Raw genomic sequence first — 21,077 nt, 5'->3', positions numbered from 1 at the left:
GCTTTGGGGAGCTTTCGAGTAGGTCGATGGCAGGGAAATTTAAAATAAGCGGTCCTGGATTGTGCCACCCTGCTGAGGTCAGGCGGAAAGGAGAGGGCAGATGAAGGCTTCAGGACAGAGAGTGAGTACCTAAGGCGAGCTGGCAGGGACCAATAGGCAGTCTGTAGGAGTGGTCCGGCACACTTTGCCTTCGGTAGATTCAGAGAAGCTCCCGGAAGGGTTGTGGTTGGCAGCCTTTGATAGGGACGTCTTTGCTAGGCTGACATTTTTAGGTCAGGCGGGGCGCAGGGTTCGTTGTTTTTGATCCGGTTTGGAGCAGGAGCAGCTGGGGAAAAAGATCTGTGGCAGGAAGAGGTCTCACTTGCAGGCAGGGACACGATATTGCTACGTTTTGTTCACAAATAGAGAGTGGCCAGTAATAGCCGGGTAAGATTGTCTTAGGAGGGCCACCATTTTAGGGTCAGGCGGGGCTCAACGTCCGGGCGAGGGAGGTTTGGGGCGAGTGCCGAGGTATGAGCAGTCACCGGGGCTCAGTGGGAGGCACGGCTCGCGTTTGCAATTTCACGAGGTCCCCTGGAGAGGATGCAGCTTGGAACTTGCTGGTCTGGTCAACCCTGCTCGGCTGCCAGTTGTAGGTCAGGCAGGGAGGAGGAAGAGAATTGGGGGCTCTGCTTTTGCGTAGGGGCTGCTTGGGGGAGAGTCAGAGGCAGGAGTCAGGTCGCTGGGGGTTAACGCCGGCGCGACTCACCTGTGCCTCTGACAAAGAGCCCTACATGTTGTTGCGGCTGGTGTCTGGAGAGTCCTGGCGGTCCGCCATTTTTGAAGCAGTCAAGGCGGAGAGCTGCACTCGAGACTCGCGCACCGATTCTCCACCTGGATCAGTGTGGCAGCCGTCTTCCCAAGAAGGCCAAGTGTGGGGGGCGTCCCGTGCCAACTGAGGTCGGAATGGAGTAAGTACCGGTGCTCCAGCGGTTCTGGCTCCAGCGGCTCCGGTAAGAGAGTGTCCTGGGGACGGGAGAGGGCAGGGGAGCGCCGATCACCCTTGGGTGCGATGCGGCGGGATTCCCGGTCTTCCTTCACGTGTCAGGCTACACCTCCGAATTCATGCAGTCCGGTGAGGGTCCAGGGGCTGGGGAAAGGGAGGGTGGACTGACTGCTTAGGGCGCCGGGTGTTCAGAGGCCAAATTGAGGTGTAGGGGGGATGGAGGGGCAGGAGGTGGTGGTACACGAGAGGTACCAAATGAAGAATGTTTGTACCACTCCTCAGGTCATGTCTCTCCCTTCATCCCCAACACGAAAGATTCTACAGGTGCTCTTAAACACCAAACATGTAAAATTACAGATAAACACCTCAGATGAGTTTTGGTTAACTTACACAAATCCTTTTTACAAGTGCCCTGGGAAGTCGCTGTGATAAATATATATAATAGGAGTTTTCTGTTTTCGATAGTGGATTACATGCAGATTTTAATACCTTCTGCACTAAAATCCATGTAGCCTTGTATTTACTGGGACGTTTTTCATTTCTTCCAGGAATGTGGCCAATGTTGGACTGAACTGGTTAGACTGATGATTAACCCTCAAGCATACAAGTTAAACCGTCATGGCAGCAACAAAGTCAGCCTTCTGTACCAGAAGATAAATGCAATAGTTGTAGAAGAATCCAACATGTCAGGGTACCAAACTCCAGGAGCATGTTATGTTATTCGGATTTATATAACGCACAGCTGCCCCAGCAAAGGGGCATCCCGGCGCTGCCAGCATCAGAAAACGGACCTAAACACTAGGACAGAAGAACGCCAAAGAATAAGGAAGTGACCAAGGAGACTAAATTGAAGGAAAGAGAAAAGTTTTGATGGCTTTCCTAAAGTCCAGCAGAGATTCCATTCTACGGATCTGAACAGGCAGGCAGTTCAATAACTTAGCTGCCAAGCAGAGAAAGGAACGCCCCCGCACGAAGACATTTCACACAGGGAACAGTGACCAGGTCCTGCCCCAAGGAGTGCAGCTGGCGCGGGGGAACATATAGGGTAAGCTAGTCACCAAGCAGGCTAGGCATGGCAAGCTTCAAAATCTTAAAAGAAAGACACAGCATCTTATATTGGTTGGGCTCCACCATAGGAAGCCAGTGGAGTCTCCGAATGGCACCAGCAGAGGGGCAGGACCGCGGAAGCCCTAGCAAGGCTCTGGCTGCAGCATTTTGAACACGCTGCATCCGTGCTATTTCAGCCTGGTTGGCCCCTAGTATGAGAGAACTGGCATAGTCCAATCGAGATAGGATAGCTGACTGGACAATCAGCTGGCGCGTTGGTGGGTCAAAAAACTTCAGAAGGGGCTCAAGACCTTGCGAGAGGCCAAGGCAGGTGGCGACAACTTTTTTGGTATGGTCTTGAAAGCTGAGGGAGGAATCCATTCATACCCCCAGGTTCTTAACCACTGCTTTGGGGATAGGAGTACTACCCAGGACACTCGGCCACCATCGCTCACTCCACAAGCTCGAGTTTTTCCCTATTAACAAAACCTCGGTTTTGCTAGAGTTCAGCTGTAAGCAATTAGTGGTCATCCATTCTGCAATGGCAGCCAGGCCGCCCCTAAATCTAGAGGCATTCAGTGTGGAACCTTCAGCCAGGGCCACCACCAGCTGTGTATCATCCGCATTGGAGATCATTGTGAGGTCCCACTGCCTGGCGACCACTGCCAGAGGCTGGACATACAGATTAAACAGTGAGGGACTTAACACCGAGCCCTGGGGCACCTCCTGGTCGATAAAATGAGCCTGAGAGAGAAGCAGGGGGGCTGACACTCGGAAAGATCTTTCGGTCAGAAATGATCTGAACCATTCCAGAGCCAGGCCAGCCACACCCGCCTCCTCCAGACCGTATCAAAGGCGAGAGGTGTGGCGCCACGGCCAGGGTGACTGATGCTGAAATCTGGGGATCACGGTTCGATCCCCGGTGCCGGTGGCAGATTAGCCCAGCACCATGTGTCTCTGGGCAATAGCTTGCTTAATCTTCCTGACGGCCCCCAGCACCTAAAGACCCTTACGGGTGATTGTTCGCGCTTTACAAATGTGGATTATTATTATTATTATTATTCTTAAAGTAGGCACTGAGATCAAGCAAGATCAGTGCCGCCGTCTGCCCGGAATCAAAAATGGTCCGCAGGTGTTCAGTCATGGCCAGGAGAGCAGTCTCCCTGCTGTGGCCCGAGCGGAAGCCATTTTGAGATGGATCCAAGATGTTGTTGGTGTTCAAACAATTTGTTAGTGCGGTATTAACTTGTGCCTCTGCTATCTTAGCGACCCAGGGGAGGAGAGATATAGGCCTGAAGTTTTTGAGTTTAGCCGGGTCAAGCGATGGTTTTTAAAGAATGGGAGATACCCATGCCTGTTTCCACGGCACCGGGACAATTGCTGTGGAAAAGATAGAATTAACTATCAATGTGAGCCACAAACCCCATGCCGACCTAATAGCACAGAAGCAGGAAGTAATCAACAGGACATGTCAGGCCACAGGAAGGCCACAATGGAGTAGTAGGGAACACACCTAATAAATGTCCAAACCTCCCTGTTCATGTAGGAACCCTGTAAATGTCCCTGGGAGCAGGAATCACACCCTGGCATGCATCATCTCTTCCTTGGAAACAAGTGCTACATCGAGGCCTAATGGACACCAGAAGCCAAGACAGCAGCTCCTAACAGCTGCCCGAACTCACCTCTGTTGAATATAAATACTCTGAAGAGGATAGCAGGAGTAATTTGCACCCATATAGTCAGACTGTATGCGAGCCTGGCAGCTCAATCACTGCAAGGGCCATAGGTTCACAGGAAGCTTTAACGACAACTAGGAGGGCAAGAAATAGCAGCCATACATATCAATAAGAGAACAAGCACTGTGCTTGTCAGTATGAGAGCCAGCGTCCTGGATACTGGTATAGAGTAGAATACAGGTACAGAAACTAAACTACCCAAAGGCCACAGGAACGAATGATGCCAGGCCTAGGCATCAGGTGGGCTCTTCGATCCCCACCACCTCAAACCTGGGGGGCACAACATAGGTCAAGTGTACTGCTGGCAAAAATAGACATCATTGTTTAAAAATATGGGGTGGACTAGATATTCTGATCCACTGGCAGAATTGGTGGATTTTTGACTAAATAACACAGAGTTCTGGCTAAATTCTAGCAATGAATGCGTGGTGGATTTTTTTTCTCACGCACGATGCGAGGATTTTAAGTTGGCAGGCGCAAGTGAGATTTGGCATCCCCTAGTGCAATTTATGGGTGCTATAAGGATATCTGGTGAGATTTTCGTAAGGTAGGTGGTCGCAAAGGTTTGTGGTTAGAAGGCTATAGCTTGGATCCAAAATCTACTTGAGCAACAGTAAAATCAATTCTAGTGGCTGCGCCCTGAGGCACGCTGCATGATGCCACTTGTGCTGCTTTTTCAGTGCCGAACACTCTCTCAGTGCAAAATCACTCCGTGAGCAGCACAAGAGGCCTATGTCTGACTGATGGCGGAACCCTGCGGAATTTCGGGGAGTTTTTATGTAACTCCATGGAATTCTTTGGAGTCAAATTCCACAAGCTCCTCTCACCCCTATTTAAAACATCCTGAGTTGCAGATCCCACCTTTTCAGTTTGCATAGTGAGAGTCAGAATTAAACATCTCTCCAGAACACATACTCCTTTATGTATGACAAAACCTTTATGCCTCTTATGTTTGAAGCAATGTCTTTGGTTTGAAATTCAAATAAAAAACAACAAAATAGCCTCCTTTTGTTTTTGCTGCTGAACTTTGGTTGATGAGATTTCAATTCGGAAATATGCATCTGACCATTTCATGGTTCAGGGCCTCACTTGGAGTGAGGAAGATGCAGGACATCCACCTTAAACCAACTCTTTAAAATACACTAGAGATTCCCCTGTCCCGTTTAGATCGGGGCACCATCACATTTCCACCAGAGGAGCCTCAGCTATCTCTGCTGTCAGAAGCCTCCTTAGCTGTTGGCTCATTTGTACAGAGCTACTCCATTTCTGTGTTGCTCTATTTTCAAGCTGGCTTATCACTCTGGCCCCAAGTCTGAGTTTGGTGGTGCGGGGCAGGCGGTACTCCGCCGCCACGCACCCACACCACTGAGACTTGCCGCCGCCTGCCCAATTACAAGTTATTTGTAGTCTGGCACACAGGCAGCTAGGCGCTCCCATGGTGGTGCCTCTTTTAAAGGCTGCGGTGCTTTAAAAAAGGCCTCAATTAGAACGCCTGTCAAGGTTCTTGCAAGGCATGGACATAAAATTCCATGCCATGCAGGAACTTTTGTGCCAGCACACAGGGGGGCACATGCTATGCCCCCCTGTTTGCATGCACAAAGGGAAGTGGCACAGGAGGCCTTTAGGGCCCACTTTGTTTCCTCTCCTCCTTTGTTTCCTCTCCTCCAAGGTTTAGATGGAGAAGGAACCGCCATGTAAACCCTGGAGGAGAGGAAACTCGTAATATGCTTTGCGAAAACACAGCAGTCCAGCCAAGCATATTGCGACTCCTGACAGCCATACCTCTTCCAGGGAATGGTGGTTCACTGGCAGTGTCAGCAGTCCCAGGGCGGTCCAACTGCCCAACTTGTAAAGGGGAGGTCGGACCCCCATTGCGGAAATGGCTGGATCTGCCACCTCGGACTGCGAGACTCTATTTAAGGCAGACTTCCAACACCGATTTTCCCTAATGGAGACTGCAATGAAAAGCATGTGTGTCCCAGCCAAGAATTTTCCTGACAAGCAGGACTTCAACTACCTAGCTTCAGAGACTTTTCGTTTTGCTTTTCCGAAACAAACATCTGTGTTGTGAGTTGGCTTATGAGAAACATAGCAATGCTGGGCAGGCTGCCAATATGTCGGCCTGCTTGTCATTGTATATTTAATTGAAAGTGATCCCACTGTGTTGAATGGAACACTTTGGAGAAATGCCTCACCAAAGCAGGAGGGAATTGTAACTTTGGCGAGCGAAACTTAAATTAGCCCTCTAGGTCTTTTTGTAAGAGTAACTTAAACAAGGTAATTTGCAGCCAGACAATATGTAAGATAGTTTTCAGGAGGACCCTGACTTCTTGATACTCCATGACTCAAGAATGTGTTTAAATAGGTCTTTTAAAGTACAAACATGGCCCTAGGCCCTAGGGTATGGCAGCGTCAGGAACCCCTGTTTTAGCAGATGAAGGGGCCAATTACGATGTCGGTCGGAAAGGCTCCGAACAGGATTTGGATTTTCCTAACCTGTGTCGGAACCGATGTTTCTGACTGATTCCGAAAAGTCTCTGACCGACCGATTATGATGCAGGGTAACCGTTCGAGCTGTCCGACTCGATTCCGATCAGCATTCAGAGTCCCCAAGTCGTTCAGAGCCGAATCGTACAACTCTACAGACACCGTTTCTTACCGAGCGATTACGATGTCTGATTCTGACAGCCATTCCGAATCAGCCTGCCTGACTCAAAACGGCTGTCGGAATCTGACTTTGGGGTCCCAGAGCAGCCCTCCTTCATGCGGAGGCCTCTGTTTGGGGCCGGTGGGGGTACCCATGGGGCCCACATGGAAAACCATACACAGTATGGCAGGCACCATGTGCCTGTGACATGGTTTAAGGCTTTCTGCAACCACCCCTTTTTCAATGGGAGCCTGTGTTGTCAGCCAGAACACAGGCTCCCATTGAAGTCAATGCGAGTCTGACTGAAGGTCGTTCTGAAGCATTGTAATTGGTCGGTTGAACTCACCTAACCTGAGTCAATTGGAGCCGATTCTAAAACCAAGTCGGTCAGAAGAGTGTCCGACCAACATCGTAATTGAGCCCACAGGGGGAGGTATCCAATGCAATGGTATGGCCTGTTAATTTGGGTCTCCCTGAAAAACAACTAGTTTTACATTTTGCTTGTTCTCTCTGCTGGCCTACAAGCAAGGGCTCACACAACTGTCTAATGGAAGGGTGGAGCATGCTACTGAAGGAGAGAGAAAAATGATAAAAATGTTGAAAAGAATAGAAAAAACAGCAAATAGAGTGAGTGGGCGAAAGATGAGATAGAACAAAAATATTATGAGAAAAAAATTATGATAGAAACTAGAAAAGAAAAAGGAAAGGAAGGATGAGTGAAAACAAGGAAGGGTGGTAGTACAAAGGATGGATCGGAGGATAAAAGCATCAATTTGTGAAGGGAGGGAAGGAAAGGTGAATGGAAGCAGGGTGTAAGAATACATTTATGGGAGACTGAAAGGATGGACAGATCAATGTTCTTGAACAAATTGGCCATTGCATAGATGGAATGAAAGGGTAAATGGGCAAATGGATAGAAATGTTGAAGCAGATGGATGAAAAAAGGATAGATAAGGAAATGAACGGATCGATGGATGACGGACTGTGAAAGTATTGTTGGAATAATGAAACGATAGACTTAAGGACCAAATATAGATTGGCAGATATACAGATGAATAGAACTATTCGAGGAAGTGTCAGGCTTACTTGCTTTACTCACTCGGTGTCATTAGAGTTTAATTGAAAGTGTGGGCTATTTTAATTTTCTAGCTACTCCCTTGTTAGGGTATCAGAGTGCTTTACATAGGAAAAAAACATAACCCGTTACATCACATATATTCTCGAACAGCAGCACCCCAGACATGAAACATCATGTGCTTCATCTATGGTTGCTCCCCTGGAGGGCATGGGTAATCAGGTGCAGCAAAAAACATAATACATGTTATCAATCCAAATACCAGCATAATGATAGCTGTCCCCGGTTGCTATACTGAGGGCTGGGGTAGGGGGTCACCAGCAACGTTCCTTTAGTCTGTGTCTAAATTAGAGGGTAGGACCGGAAATCAGGCAGTACGGGCGTTGCCTTTGATTCAATTGTTAGAGTTGGAATCTATTTAGTATAATGTATTGAAGATGGAGGCCAAAGGGATAAACCTAATCTTCAGCGGGGGAGAATTCCAAATTCTCAGGGCGGATCCTGAGAAGTAGCATGCATAGGTCTTCTTTTTCTCAAATCTAGGAGAATCCAGCTGGAGAGAGTTTGCGCTCAGATGTGAGCGGCTCCCCTGAGATTATGGTCCTTTCTGCTAGGTAAATTATTTTATAGAACCAATGTCAGAACGATTTTAGAATTGTTTTTTACTGTGATTTAGTTCTACGCTGCCTGAATAAATTACGACTCAGAGTAGCACGCTCTTTTTAAAATTGTCACCTGTTTGTTTTTAACTGCGCACAATTCTGATCTGTTGGCAACACTTACTGCATAGGAGCCGCTTCTCTCCCCGGTCCACCGCAGCTGGTGCTGTTTGTGTGGAGGGGGACAGATAGCGCGGCACACAGGGAGTGAGTGTACTCACTTCCGGGGGCACATTACAGGAGGCCATCTTGGCTGAGGTTGACGGTCTAGTCTTGCACTAGGACCGAGCCCAGCCTACTACTTAAAGCACTAATGGCGCCGGCAAGCCTGTCTGCGCCTGTCTGCGCCTGTCTGCGCCTGTCTGTGCCTGTCCGCGCACTGGCCGGGCCTAGGGCCAGTAATAATGCCCGTCCTGAAATAATCCTTCCTTATAGCAGGGAACTCATATTATCCTTAAACATTAACACCCATGCATGCCAGCACTCACTAGATGTAGCCACTTGGGAGGGCCCGGTCAGCTGTTATTACTGTAAAAAATTATTTTCTTTTACATAAATACCATCGGTCATAGGCCCCCATAAAGGGCTGCGTGGGGGGCTTATAAACGCAAGTTCAATGTCCAAACATGCGTTGCACATTTTTGATCTAATGAGCGAGAGCGATCTGGATGTCTCTTCATTACTGAGACCTGGCTGAAAACGCAGAGTAATCCAGATATCGTGCATGCCCTTCCCCCAGGCTATCTTATTCAAAGGGCAGATAGACTGGAGCAACGGGGTGGAGGCCTTGCAATTATCTATCGAGATCCCTGGAAATGCTCTATAAACGAGCTCCCGGATATCAAAGGAGCAGAATGCATTGGTTTCCGCATCAAGGTTAATGACTCCTTTACCTTTGCAGGAGCATTAGTTTATCGTCCGCCAGGCCAGCATAAGGAGTTCCTGGAAAGCATTGGGGAAGTACTCAGTAATTTGGCCCTTAGATTGTCCAACTTTACACTACTCTGTGACATCAATCTTCATCTAGACTCCTCTACAGATCCAGCAGCTATCTCGTTTAAAGATACAATGGGTGTACTTGGCCTCCCATTACTTACACTGGATACAACACATAGGGCAGGACATATCTTGGACTGTATTTGTTCAAATGTAGCTACGCTCAAAGTAAATCTTCCTATTGTCCAGACATTGTCGGACCATTTACTAATTCCCTTTAACTTTTCATTAGACGGGGGGTACATAGGTAAAAACTTAAGGAAAACCTCGTAGTCTGGAAATTCCGGCTAGAAAACGATCATTGGACGCCCTGATCTGGTCCCGATAGCTAGTGAATGTAGGCCTATAATGACAGGAAACCCCCTAACAGACAATAAACGCTTTGGGGAATAGATGTTTACTCTAAAGGAGAAATCTGGTCATGTTAGTGCTAGGAATAGGCTAAACCAAAATAGACCATCCGCCCCCTGGTTTACACACCTGCTAAAAAAAAAACAAGGAGAGGTGCGAGCATTAGAACGTAGATGGCGCAAAAACTACGGAGGTGAGGAGCTCAGTATATATAAATCAGCAAGAAGACACTATCATGCACTGATTAAGGCGGCTAAAACAAATTTCCATACCGCAGCAATAGAAGCGGCTAATAATAAACAAAAATCGATTTTTAAGATTGTGAATGGTTTTAATAATCCAAAAATACTGTTGCATGAAATTCCTCCATCTCAGGAGCTGTGCAATACCATAGCGGACTTCTTTGAACAAAAAGTGCAGGTACTTACCAAAGACTTTTCCCCGCCTAACGCTCATATAGCAGAAGAAGGGAGCTTGGCAAGCACAGACTTGGTCTGTAGGACGACTTTTCGACCTATTAGTCTGGAGGAAACCCGCCAGGCCATATTGTCGATTAAGTCGGGATCTCCGGTTGATCCTTGTCCCCCTATTCTTTTATAAGCCCTTGTGGACACAGTTAACCCCATTATTAATAACATTGTAAACGCTTCGCTGGATACTGCAATGATTCCAAAGGAGTGGAAACTTGCGGCGGTAAAGCCTTTACAGAAAAAACAGTAAGCAGACCCTACTACTTTGTCTAATCTCCGGCCTATCTCGCTTCTCCCTTTGCTATGTAAGCTAACGGAAACATTTGTGAATAGACAACTCACAAAGTTCCTTGAGGAAAATAAGGCCTGGCACCAGAATCAATCAGGTTTTAGAGCTCAGCACTCCACTGAATCGGCTCTCCTGTTTACTACAGACACCATACGCACTGCTATGGATCAGGGTAAGAAGGTAGTTTTGATTTTATTAGAGCTATCTGCAGCCTTCGCTATGGTCTCACATGCCATCCTTATAGACCGTTTAGTAACATCTGGCATAGCAGGAGATGTATTGGAGTGGATCAAAAACTTTCTGAGTGACAGGCGTCAAGTGGTCACCCTTGCAGATTTTTGTTCAGAACAAAAAGCACTCACGTCAGGAGTCCCTCAGGGATCTAGCCTGAGCCCGACGCTCTTTAATGTTTACACAGCCCCTCTGATCAGGCTGATATCATCCTTTAAGATGGATGTTATCTCTTATGCGGACGATACACAGCTTATCCTAGTCCTGGACAAAGACACTAGGGACTGGGAAGAAAACTTTAAGAGCTGCCTATCAGCCACTTTCGAGTGGATGGGTAGGAATCGTTTGAAGTGCAATACGGGAAAAACTGAAATCTTGCCGTTGGGCCCACAGAATAACTTTGTTCCCAAACAATGGTGGCCTGAAGATGCGGAGGTGCCTCCAAACACGACTAATGCAGCATGAAACTTAGGCATTAAGTTTGACGCCTCCCTGTCTTTTAAACAACAGGCTCTGACAGTAGCAGGTACCTGTTTTAATGTTATAAAGGGCTTAAGGAAATTCTTTGATCTACTCCCACTATCAGCCAGAAAAATGGTAGCGGTCGCCCTCATATCATCGAGACTCGACTACTGTAATAGTCTGTATGCGGGAACCAACAAGGTTGTCATACACAAGCTGCAAATGGTACAGCACGCAGCGGCCATGCTTGTATTGAAGTGGCCTAGAAAATCCTCAGCGTCTGCCGCACTAAACACTATCCACTGGCTACCAATTTACAAACGGGTATGGTTCAAAGTGATAGTAATCACCTTTAGGGCTTTTCACTCACGAGGACCAAAGTACCTACAAAAGAGGTTCTTGCATTACCATCCATCACGCAAACTTAGATCCTCTAATGCCAATTTGTTGGCCATCCCGACTTTCAGACTCATCTGGAAGGGAGGTAAATCCCTGGCAGTTCTTGGATCCAAAGCATGGAATAAACTCCCCCCACATCTCTGTGCTATGGCCTTGGAATCTGAGGTCAGAAAATCACTGAAGACTTGGATTTTAGTCTCCCGGACATGTGCGCTAGAGCTTTAATATGAGTACATTTCCCTGTGACTTCTTGAGCCAAAGCCCCAAAAAATGTAAATAACTGTACTCTATTGACAAGAATCAATTTTCTTTAAATTCAATTGGAAAAAAGTGATCCCTAAGAATAACAATTGCTGAATACCTAATCACATGTATATTGAGCACATTGCCAATTAAATTGCTATAAGATAGGTAACAATTCCTATAACAAATGTTAATTATTCAATTGTAATATTTACTAAATTAAGCACATTCCATTGAATTAATTGAACTAGGCAACCCTAAATTAATGTAAATATTGAGTTAGTTTTAAACTACATGGGCTCACATTATGAGTGGCCTTCTAATTTTGATGGAGCAGGTAACTGTCCCCTTGGAATTATAAGATCTTCAGGAAACACTGCCGATCTTTGAACTTTTACCCGGAGATGTTGGTTGCTAGTCGACTCTGCTAAATGCAATCGAAATCTCCAGGTGAAGGACCAGCCCAAAATAAGCATTTACTGGGGAAATTGAACCCGAAAATACCAACTCCCTAGCAATTTCATTGTTGCTAAATTGTCCCTCTGTGTCCAATACATAAGGGCTGGATTTGTTTCCATGTCTGGAGTTATGGATACCCCCGATATTTGTAACTTTGAGGTGGGGAAAATCCACACCATTTTCAGAACAATTTATAATGATGACCTTCTTTGCCTCCCTTAAAATTAGAAGTAATAGTATGTAGCCCTGAAGTCAATTGCTTTCAAGTGATGACAAGGGAGAAAATATAGGTTACATCTATGGTACCAAAGCAAGGCAAAGACAGCCATAGGACTGCTGGGTCTCTTAATGTTGACTGTTTCAATACTGATTTTTTTTTATGTTCAGAAGGCGGGCTTTAGCATACGATTAGTGCATTACCTATCTATTCATCCACCTAATCACCCTTTCCTTTAATCATTATTCACTACTGTTAGTTATCTGATGTGTCATGAGCACTCACTGTGGAAGGACACGTTTACAAAAAACGTATCTTTTAATATTACCTATTCCTTCATCCATGCATCCCGTCCTCCTTTTTGCACCCATCCACTTATCCCACAAAGAGGAATTTTGACGGAATGGTTAAGGCAAAGTCTTGGGAGTAAAAACACCACATAAGATACAGCTTCTCCAATGATACAGCATGTGATTTTGGACAGAAACCTCAGACACCCTATGCTTAGAGCCTTGAGTTTATGTTGGCCAAGGAGGCGAGAATGTATTCTCTTGTCACTCGACCCACTGACACATACACAGCAGTAAGCGCGTTTTTAATTCCTGCCATTCTTTTGGGGTCAGGTTTGAAGAGCGTGCTGTTGACTTTCCTGTCCCACGTGGTTCTCTGAGCCCTTCAATGTGCTCTGCACTTTGCACGGGAGAGAATTTCCTGCTAGGCCTGACGGGAATTCCAGGGAGCTTGCTCAAGAGTCGATCAGCTGCTGGAGTGACCGTGAACATTGCCCCTTCCCTGGCCCTGGAGGTGTTGACTCGGCAGCAGCATCTCTCACCTACTCGAGGAGGCGGGGCTCTGCTATCTGTTTGTTCTGATGTTGTAATTCCTGCAGATAGAGTAATTAATGCTAACAGGAAGTCGTTTCCCTCTGCCCGACGGCCAAGGCCACAGCCGTCATGTAAGGCGCCTATTGCGTAAGTGAGCCCAGGACAGGACAGGCAGCCAGCAACTACCACGGGGAGTGTGTTAATGACAGACCGCGCGCACCGAGTGCAGAGAGCCAATATGACCCTCTGCAGGAAGCTTTGGCGAAAGGAGTTCTGCGGTGCTTAATTAGTCGCTTCTGGGGCCCACCAGCACTCATTTTAGGGGACTAGCACTCTTTTCTTCTCCTCTGGCATTTCCCTAGAGCAAGGGAGAGAAAATAAACAAAGGGGAAAGGAGGAGGAAGAGAAAGATGGAAAAAAACTATCCCAATGGGAGAGAGCAGCAACCTGCAAAGGTGAGAGGTAAACGCACAGGGACAGGGGTGTCTGGTAGTGGATTAAAGAGGCATGCGGTGGATTCCAGACAACGCAGCCTTGGTATTCAGCACCTGAACATGTAACAGCACTCTTCTTTTACAAATGAAGCAGTGGACTACTCACCCCAAAAACTGACCTTAGAAAAGTGAGGCTCAGTCTCCATTGTGCAGCAGTATTTGCCACGTGTAGTAGCTAAAGGCCTGCAGATTTTGTCGGGGGAACCAGTACTTCGGTGTTTGCAGCAGGCAATCTATGTGCCCCACGCAAAGGGTATGTCCCAGGTACTCCAAGCTGTGCCCAGAGCTGCATGAGCTGACAGCCAATGATCCATGCAAACCCTGACAGCAAGGCCTTGCCCACTCCAAGCCCAGCCTGCAAGACAGTGCTTTATTCGTGATACAATAAGTCCTGGGGTCAAGGTTTTACTTAAGAACCCATACATGCCAACATTTTAGGACAGGGATGTGGGAGATTTAAACTAAAACAATCGGGAGAACGAAAATTCCCCGTTGACTTCTATTGTAGAAAATGCACTTTCAGGTGGGAGACAGCTAAAACAACGCCACTTTTGGCTCGGAAAATCGGTAGTCTCCGGCCTGAATCGGGTCTTTTGGCATGTATGAGAACCTGAACCAAGGCTGCTGAATGCCAGGCTTTTTTCTCCCCTTTCCGCCTTTCTCTCTCTGGTCAAAACCCGATCCTGAAAAATCAGTGCCAGTCAAGAGGTAGTTGCACAAGCAGTGACCTCTGAGTCCAGAGCATGGTGTCTGGAAAATGTTCTCTTGCCTAGAGCAGTGCTTCCCAAAGAGCAACTTTTGGTGGGCAGCGAAAGCCCAAGCAATGAATATAGAGCCTTTACAATTTGTATTTATCTTCTCACATTTTATGTGCTTCAAAAACATATGTCTTCTGCTGCTTACTTTTTTAGTGTTTACAAACGCCTCTCACTTTGTAGTCAGAGAAAGAAAAGTTAATTACTTGACACTCTTGCTGGAGTACATGAAGTGTGAAAGGAAAGGTTGTAGGATGTCATTTTGTCTTAACACACAACAAAAGGCAAATACCTGAAAATAATCTGTATATATTCAGCAGTAAGGAAAGCAAACATTAAGCAAATAGTTTTGTAAATCTGAAGTGTGATGGAAAGAAAGGGCCTGATTTAGATCTCGGCGACGGGATACACTGTCACAAATGTGAATGGTATATCGGTCTACTTTGTGATAGAGTCTCCTGTCCACCCAGATCTAAATCAGATCCAAAAATGTTACCAGGATCAGAACAAATCAAGACACTTTATATCGCGATGCGCAAATAATATTCACTGAAACCTGATTTCCAACATTAACATTTGTGTGCAATATGGATTTATCAGTAAAACTGTATGTATGTGCAAATTTACTGATCATTTCAATAAAAAGAATAATAGAATAAAAGAAAAAGAAGAATAAAAAATTTAGTTACATTAAAAAATTCACTGCCTCGTGTCTTAGGTAGGTGAGTCTCAAAGGTTTTTAGTACTAAAAAGTGCGTTGTGGTTGTAAAAAGCTTGGGAAGCGCTGCTGTATATCCAATTTTGAATATATAATACTTTGATAGTGCTTCCAGAAATTGTACGACCACCCCCTTCTTCTTTCTAAGATTGCGTCTGCCCTGGTGCACTCCTGACAGTGTCATCTGCTCCTCTAGTCGATTTCTCAGGAAGCATAGCACCAGTAGGGAAGAGTCTTTCCATGCAAGCGCCACCCATTTCTCCATGCAAGCTCCTCGCATCTGGAGCACTCTTTATTTTCCTTAGGTCAATATCGGACCACTCAACTCGCCAGAAACATCCCTAAATATGGCTGTGTGCCTCTAATTCAGCAGTGATCAAGAGGGTTCCACCCGCTAGCATCAAGAAACCCTTACAGGTGTAAGTGCGCAAAAGCTTTATCACATGACAACACCATCTGTGTGTTTGCTCAACAAGTGCAATCAGATGTGGAGGTCATTGATGCTGCTTGGACTTTCACTGCAGAAACGCAGGCAATCTATGAGATGGGACATGTGGATCTTATAGCACTATAGACACGGAAGGAAACTAAACACAACATATACAAACGATGTATTTGATGCTTGATTTTCAGGGCTGGCACTTAATGAGCGACGTACATACAATATGGAAATATCTCTAGGTCTTTAGTTGGTCGAGACTCCCAGATTGAAGGTAAAAAGAACGGCGGGCAGAAGGGTTCCTTTTAGCCTCTGGTCAGGGGTTCACAAAGAATGTTGGAGAGAAGATTGTATTATTAATCCGAAAGTCTGACAAAAGCTTTCTCATGAATGAAAGGTGGAACACCCTATCGGTTCGTCAGCGGTGAAGAAATGTAGCTCACTTCTCTCCAACAAGATGTAACCACAATAAGGAAAGAAGTATTCACCATTTTATGTCACCGGAAGGCATGAGCTTGCGATCATGCTTATATCCTTCTTTATTGTCCAGTTGCTGATTCTAGAAGCCTTGTTTCGAGCAGCCATGTAGTGTTGGGTCAAATGTTAAAAGCATTTTTGAGACTGCAGAGGGCCTTACTCACAGATTCGGGCCGTTTGCGACCTCAAAAATGTTACAAACATCAAAATGCGATTCTACAAAATTGCAATTTCAGTTAACGATTCGGTTTTCAGAAGGGGCTTGTGTAGGGCATCTCTTCCAAATACTGAATCGTGGTTTTATCTAATAATGTTTTGCGACTGAATTCTGGTCGCACAACATTAATGTTTTACTTCCTCCTTAAAGGAGGTGGTAACCCATTCACAGATATGAAGGGGTCCCAAAGGGACCCCTTTACCTTGGTGAATGTTGACAGAAACATATTTTAAGGGTAGGCAGTTGTTCTATGGACCACCGCTTAATCTTACAAATGAATCTATTTTTTAAATGCATACTGTTCTCCTTTAAGGAAAGTGGGTTGCGTTCAAAAATGGTTTACTTTATTTAAAAGCAATAAGAGATATGATGGTCTGCTGACCTCTGCAGGCCACCATCCTTGTGATGGCTGTCATTCCTAATGGGTTAAAAATTGTGACCTACCTCATTATTGTTCTTGAAGTGTGTTGATTTGGAACCCACTGAGACTCTCTAATTCAAAAATAGAACTTTCCTGCATTAAGAATAGTGATTACCTAATAAGGATAAAAAAAATGCTATTTGGAAATCGCTATTCTTAATGTTTGTACATCAGGCCCTTAGTGTGGTAATACTACTTAGGAATACTACTTGGGAATACCACAACTTAGCGGGAGTAGTGATTCCTCAGGTTGATATTGCTGCACGATTTTGAGTAGAGGATGTTGGAATGAGGCATCCTGTGCAGTATCTTGAGTTTGTGCACCCGAGTATCACCTGTTCTTCCTTATTCTGACTTCTTTTTCCTCTGCACATTTCACCTGGCTTGTCCTGGTGAAGTTTAGATGGGGAAAAGAGCTCTGGAGTGTGGTAAATCTGTACTGCTTGTAACACTGATTCCGGTGCAAAAACCTGGTTGTGTATGGATAGAGATCACAAGGTTGCTACCTGATGGCTTCAGTCCGATATGCGTGATGGTAATATCACTCAGGGAACTACATTTGTGTGTGGGGAAAACATTCCGCACTACTTAAACGCTTGTGTGTGCTCTATCTAGTTGAGATTGCATGGCTACTCATAATGAGGCAAGTGACTTGCTTCATTATTGACACCAAGTCAAATGTTTCCCAAATGCCTGTATAATATCTTGGCTTCTCTGAGACCATCCAAGATTCGGGAACGGAGGTCAAGGATGGAGATAAAGGCCTTGGATAAAGCTGTAGGGAGGGTCTTCCCACACTAGGGGGTCATTAGGATGGCGGGCGGACAAAAGGGAAACGGGACCGCTCACCATAAGGGCGGGGGTTCGGTGGGAGCAATTAGGATGCACCCCTGTCATTGTGGTTGGCGGTGCACTTAGCACCGCCCGCCACAATGCAAGGAAGGCATGTTGTGCATGGAACTGCTGGGGAGTACCATAGGTACCCCCCATGTGCACCCCACACCCCACAGGGCTCCCAATGTCAAACACTGCATGCCTTTCCGTGGCAGCAACGCATGTCCCCGCCTGCATAGTAATATGGATGGCAGCCACCATATTAAACCATTTTGATCTTTCCGTCCGCCGTGGTCGCCCCGCCATAGTAATATGGCGAGGGGAATTGGGTGGCGGGTGGGGTCGGATCACGGGCGGATCACCACCGCCATGCGGAGTTGGCGATCCGCCCGTGATCCTAATGGGCCCCTAGGTCTCAGAAACAACACCTTTTGAGACACATAGAGACCACATTATTCATTCAGCTTCTGAATAAAGAGGGCCTGGGGAACGTTTGGCACCAGTACATAAAATATCCACCTCTGATAATGGGAAAAAAAGTGGACAACAGCAGCCGGTCCCAATTCCCCTGATAAAACCCACCTCAAGCTAGAAGGGCCTTTAGTGCCTTCAGAAACAAAATCGCCCAAACAGAGCGGAGGTTCTCCTTAAACCTGGATGGTGACAGTGGGGGCCTACCTGGTCTTTCCCTTTGTTCTCCTTCGGACATACCCTCTGTTCTACTTCCAAATGGCACTGTTCCTTCCATTATCAAAGGATTTACAATAAACTGCGAGGCTATTTCTCCCTTAGATACCCCTACTTCCACCACCGATGTAAGGAATAAGTCAGCATACACTAAGGTGCGCAAGCATCAAAATAGGCATTACGATTCGATAATTGGGATGTATGTCAGTACAACGCGATCATTTTGATTGCGGTACTTTACATAGCGGATTTTACAATGCAAGTCGTTACAACGACTTGCGTTGGAGGGCGCGGATTGAGGAATATTATAATTTTATATTCCAACACCAGTCCACATAACAGTAGGGAAGGTGTTGGAATATAAAATTACAATATTCCTTAACCAACAGCGCCATCCAGCGCAAGTCATAGTAACGACTTGCATTGTATTGGCAGTGTGGTAAAGGTCATGCGGTGTAAACACTGCATTGTAAATGACGTTTACCCGATAATTGTGATTTTTAAGGATTCGCAATTATAGAATTGCAATTACCTATGCATGTAGAAATAAAAAAAAAATATTGATTTTTACACATTCCTTAATTGAGACTCACACTTTAGTGCATTTTTTAAAGAAGTCGCAAATTACCATTAACTTGAGATTGAGGGTAATTTGCAATTAAAGGCCCAATTTAAGGAATCACAAGTTTTGCGATTACTTACAATGCACTTTTGGGATTTGGAATGATGCATCCTAAATGCAAAAATACTGGTTCCAAAGGCGCAGATTCTGAGAATCTGCCTGTTTGCGACCGGTTTTTAGGTTGATGCATGTGGCCATAAACTGCCAAAGAGATCCAAATGCGGCATGGGGCTTAAGCAGACAGTTAGTCCTCTTTCATCCCCTTCTGAGATCCCACAAGAGCCCCTAGACAGAGCCCGAGTCTGTTCCAATGCTAAGCCCAGGAATTCCATTTCTACCTTTACAGAAAGACAAGTGCTGTATTATTAAATCCATTAATGAAATTTTGGTCAGTCATTTGGAGACTCTCTCAGAGAAACTGTGCAACAATTAGAACTGTACTTTTTCCTTTGCTCTCACGCCTAGCTGCACCTGGTAATGGTCATTTATCATCCCATTTATGTATCATCAATAATGCTCCCAACAGGCAGGGTACTGCAACCATAACTCTTAATATACATTTTACAGAGCATATTCTGTCAACACAGGCACTACTTGCTTTCAGTAATCCATTAGTCCTCAGAGACCAATTGTGAAACAAAAAATTTCTAACCAGACAGAATGTAGTTCAGTTGTCCTGTTCAGTTCCCAAACTCTCAAACACCATGAGGGGCACAGATGGTAAAGTCACGTCAGAACAGCTACAGATTCAATTACCTGTTATCAATCTCCGTCTGGCTGCATGTCGCTACGTGGCTGTTTTGACAGGAGTACTCTCATTGAGAATTGAGCAGTGTGGGGGTGTGGCTGAACCAGAGACCAAGATGACCACCTGACTCTGAAGCTCTGGGACCGTCGCTCACATAAACCCTCCCGTCTCGCTCCAAATGCCGACTAGTGCTCATGGGTTTGCGAGCGGAGGTGCTGCGAGCGGCGTTCCATTGAGCTGCCTCTGGGTCTAAATAACAGCTGAAACGTGCAGATACAACGAGTGCAAGCTTGGACCTGACACGGCCCTCGGAGGGCGCAGAGATGACAGGGGTCTCGGTGAACCTGAGGGCGGGGTCCAGGCAACGCGAAGTGAACGTGCGGGTGGTGCCGGCGGCGCACCACGGTGGAGTGATGTAGGATCGCCTGGTGGACCAGGGGTGCAACACTGAACCCCGCTCTCAACAACTCATGATCCGCAAGTAAGTGCGTATTGAGAGGCAAAGCGCAACGCTAGGGGTTAAAGTACGGCTTGGCCTGGGGACTAACTACACTGCCCCATGACCGATGTGGAGACATGCTGTGCATCTAATGACACCTATTGGCCCGATATAACGAGCAGGAGATTCAGCGGATGGTAATAGCGGCTAGACACAGACACGTTATGAACAACCCCTCCTACTCATCTGATTGCGCTGAACTGTCCCTCCGACCTCAGCCACCGGGCATCATATTATTGCTACCAGCTCCCCTTGGCAGTGTGAACGTGGTTGGAGGATTGCAGCTCTACTTATTCAACCTTGGTACTGTGACGGAGGCCTAGGCGGAAGCAATCTACTTGCAAGAGTGCTGCCCTGTCCATCCTGTACACCATGCTGAGAGTGATTACACACAAAGGGGCGAACGGACCCCAAACAGCGCCAATTGAGCTTTGACACCTCAAAAACTCCCTGGCAGGGAGAAAACGTGTGCTCCTCTGAGGCTGGGGCCTCACCGCTGGAAGGTACAACGGCCATCATGGCTGAACTAAAGGCTGGCTTTCAGGCCATTGATACTCGCCTTGACACCCTTACATCTTGGCTAGACAACATTTATGGACGCCTAGAGACACAAGATGCCCAGATTTGGGAGACTGAACCACATATATGCCTTTCTGGTAGCGGTGGCCGCTAAGGTGTCGTAAATTGACAGCAATGTGTTAGCATTTAGCTGAAGCCATCCTGTATTTAGAAGTTATTTTATCCGGTTTGTAAAAGCCATTTTGTATTTATGGCAGCCATTTTGTTTGCCATGTGCTCGCCATGTGCTATGTCCTACCTTTCTGTTAACTGCTCTTGTAATCTGCATAGAGACAAACTATACTTAGCATCTTCCACTTTCGCACCTGTCCAGAAGGGCCAAGCTAGTAGAATGCACCTGCTTCTCTAGTATAACTGTAAGGCTATTTTTGCTGCTGTATGGAGAAGTAACTCTCCTCCCACTTTGTTGAGCAAGTAGATCTTGTATGCCCAACTTATTCATTTTGCATGCTTACCTGAGCCAGGACTGCTCCTTGCATTTATGCTTACTATGTAAC

Source organism: Lissotriton vulgaris, chromosome 2_1, assembly GCF_964263255.1.
Source record: "Lissotriton vulgaris chromosome 2_1, aLisVul1.2, whole genome shotgun sequence".
NCBI lineage: Eukaryota > Metazoa > Chordata > Amphibia > Caudata > Salamandridae > Lissotriton > Lissotriton vulgaris.
This window is presented reverse-complemented; position numbering follows the sequence as displayed.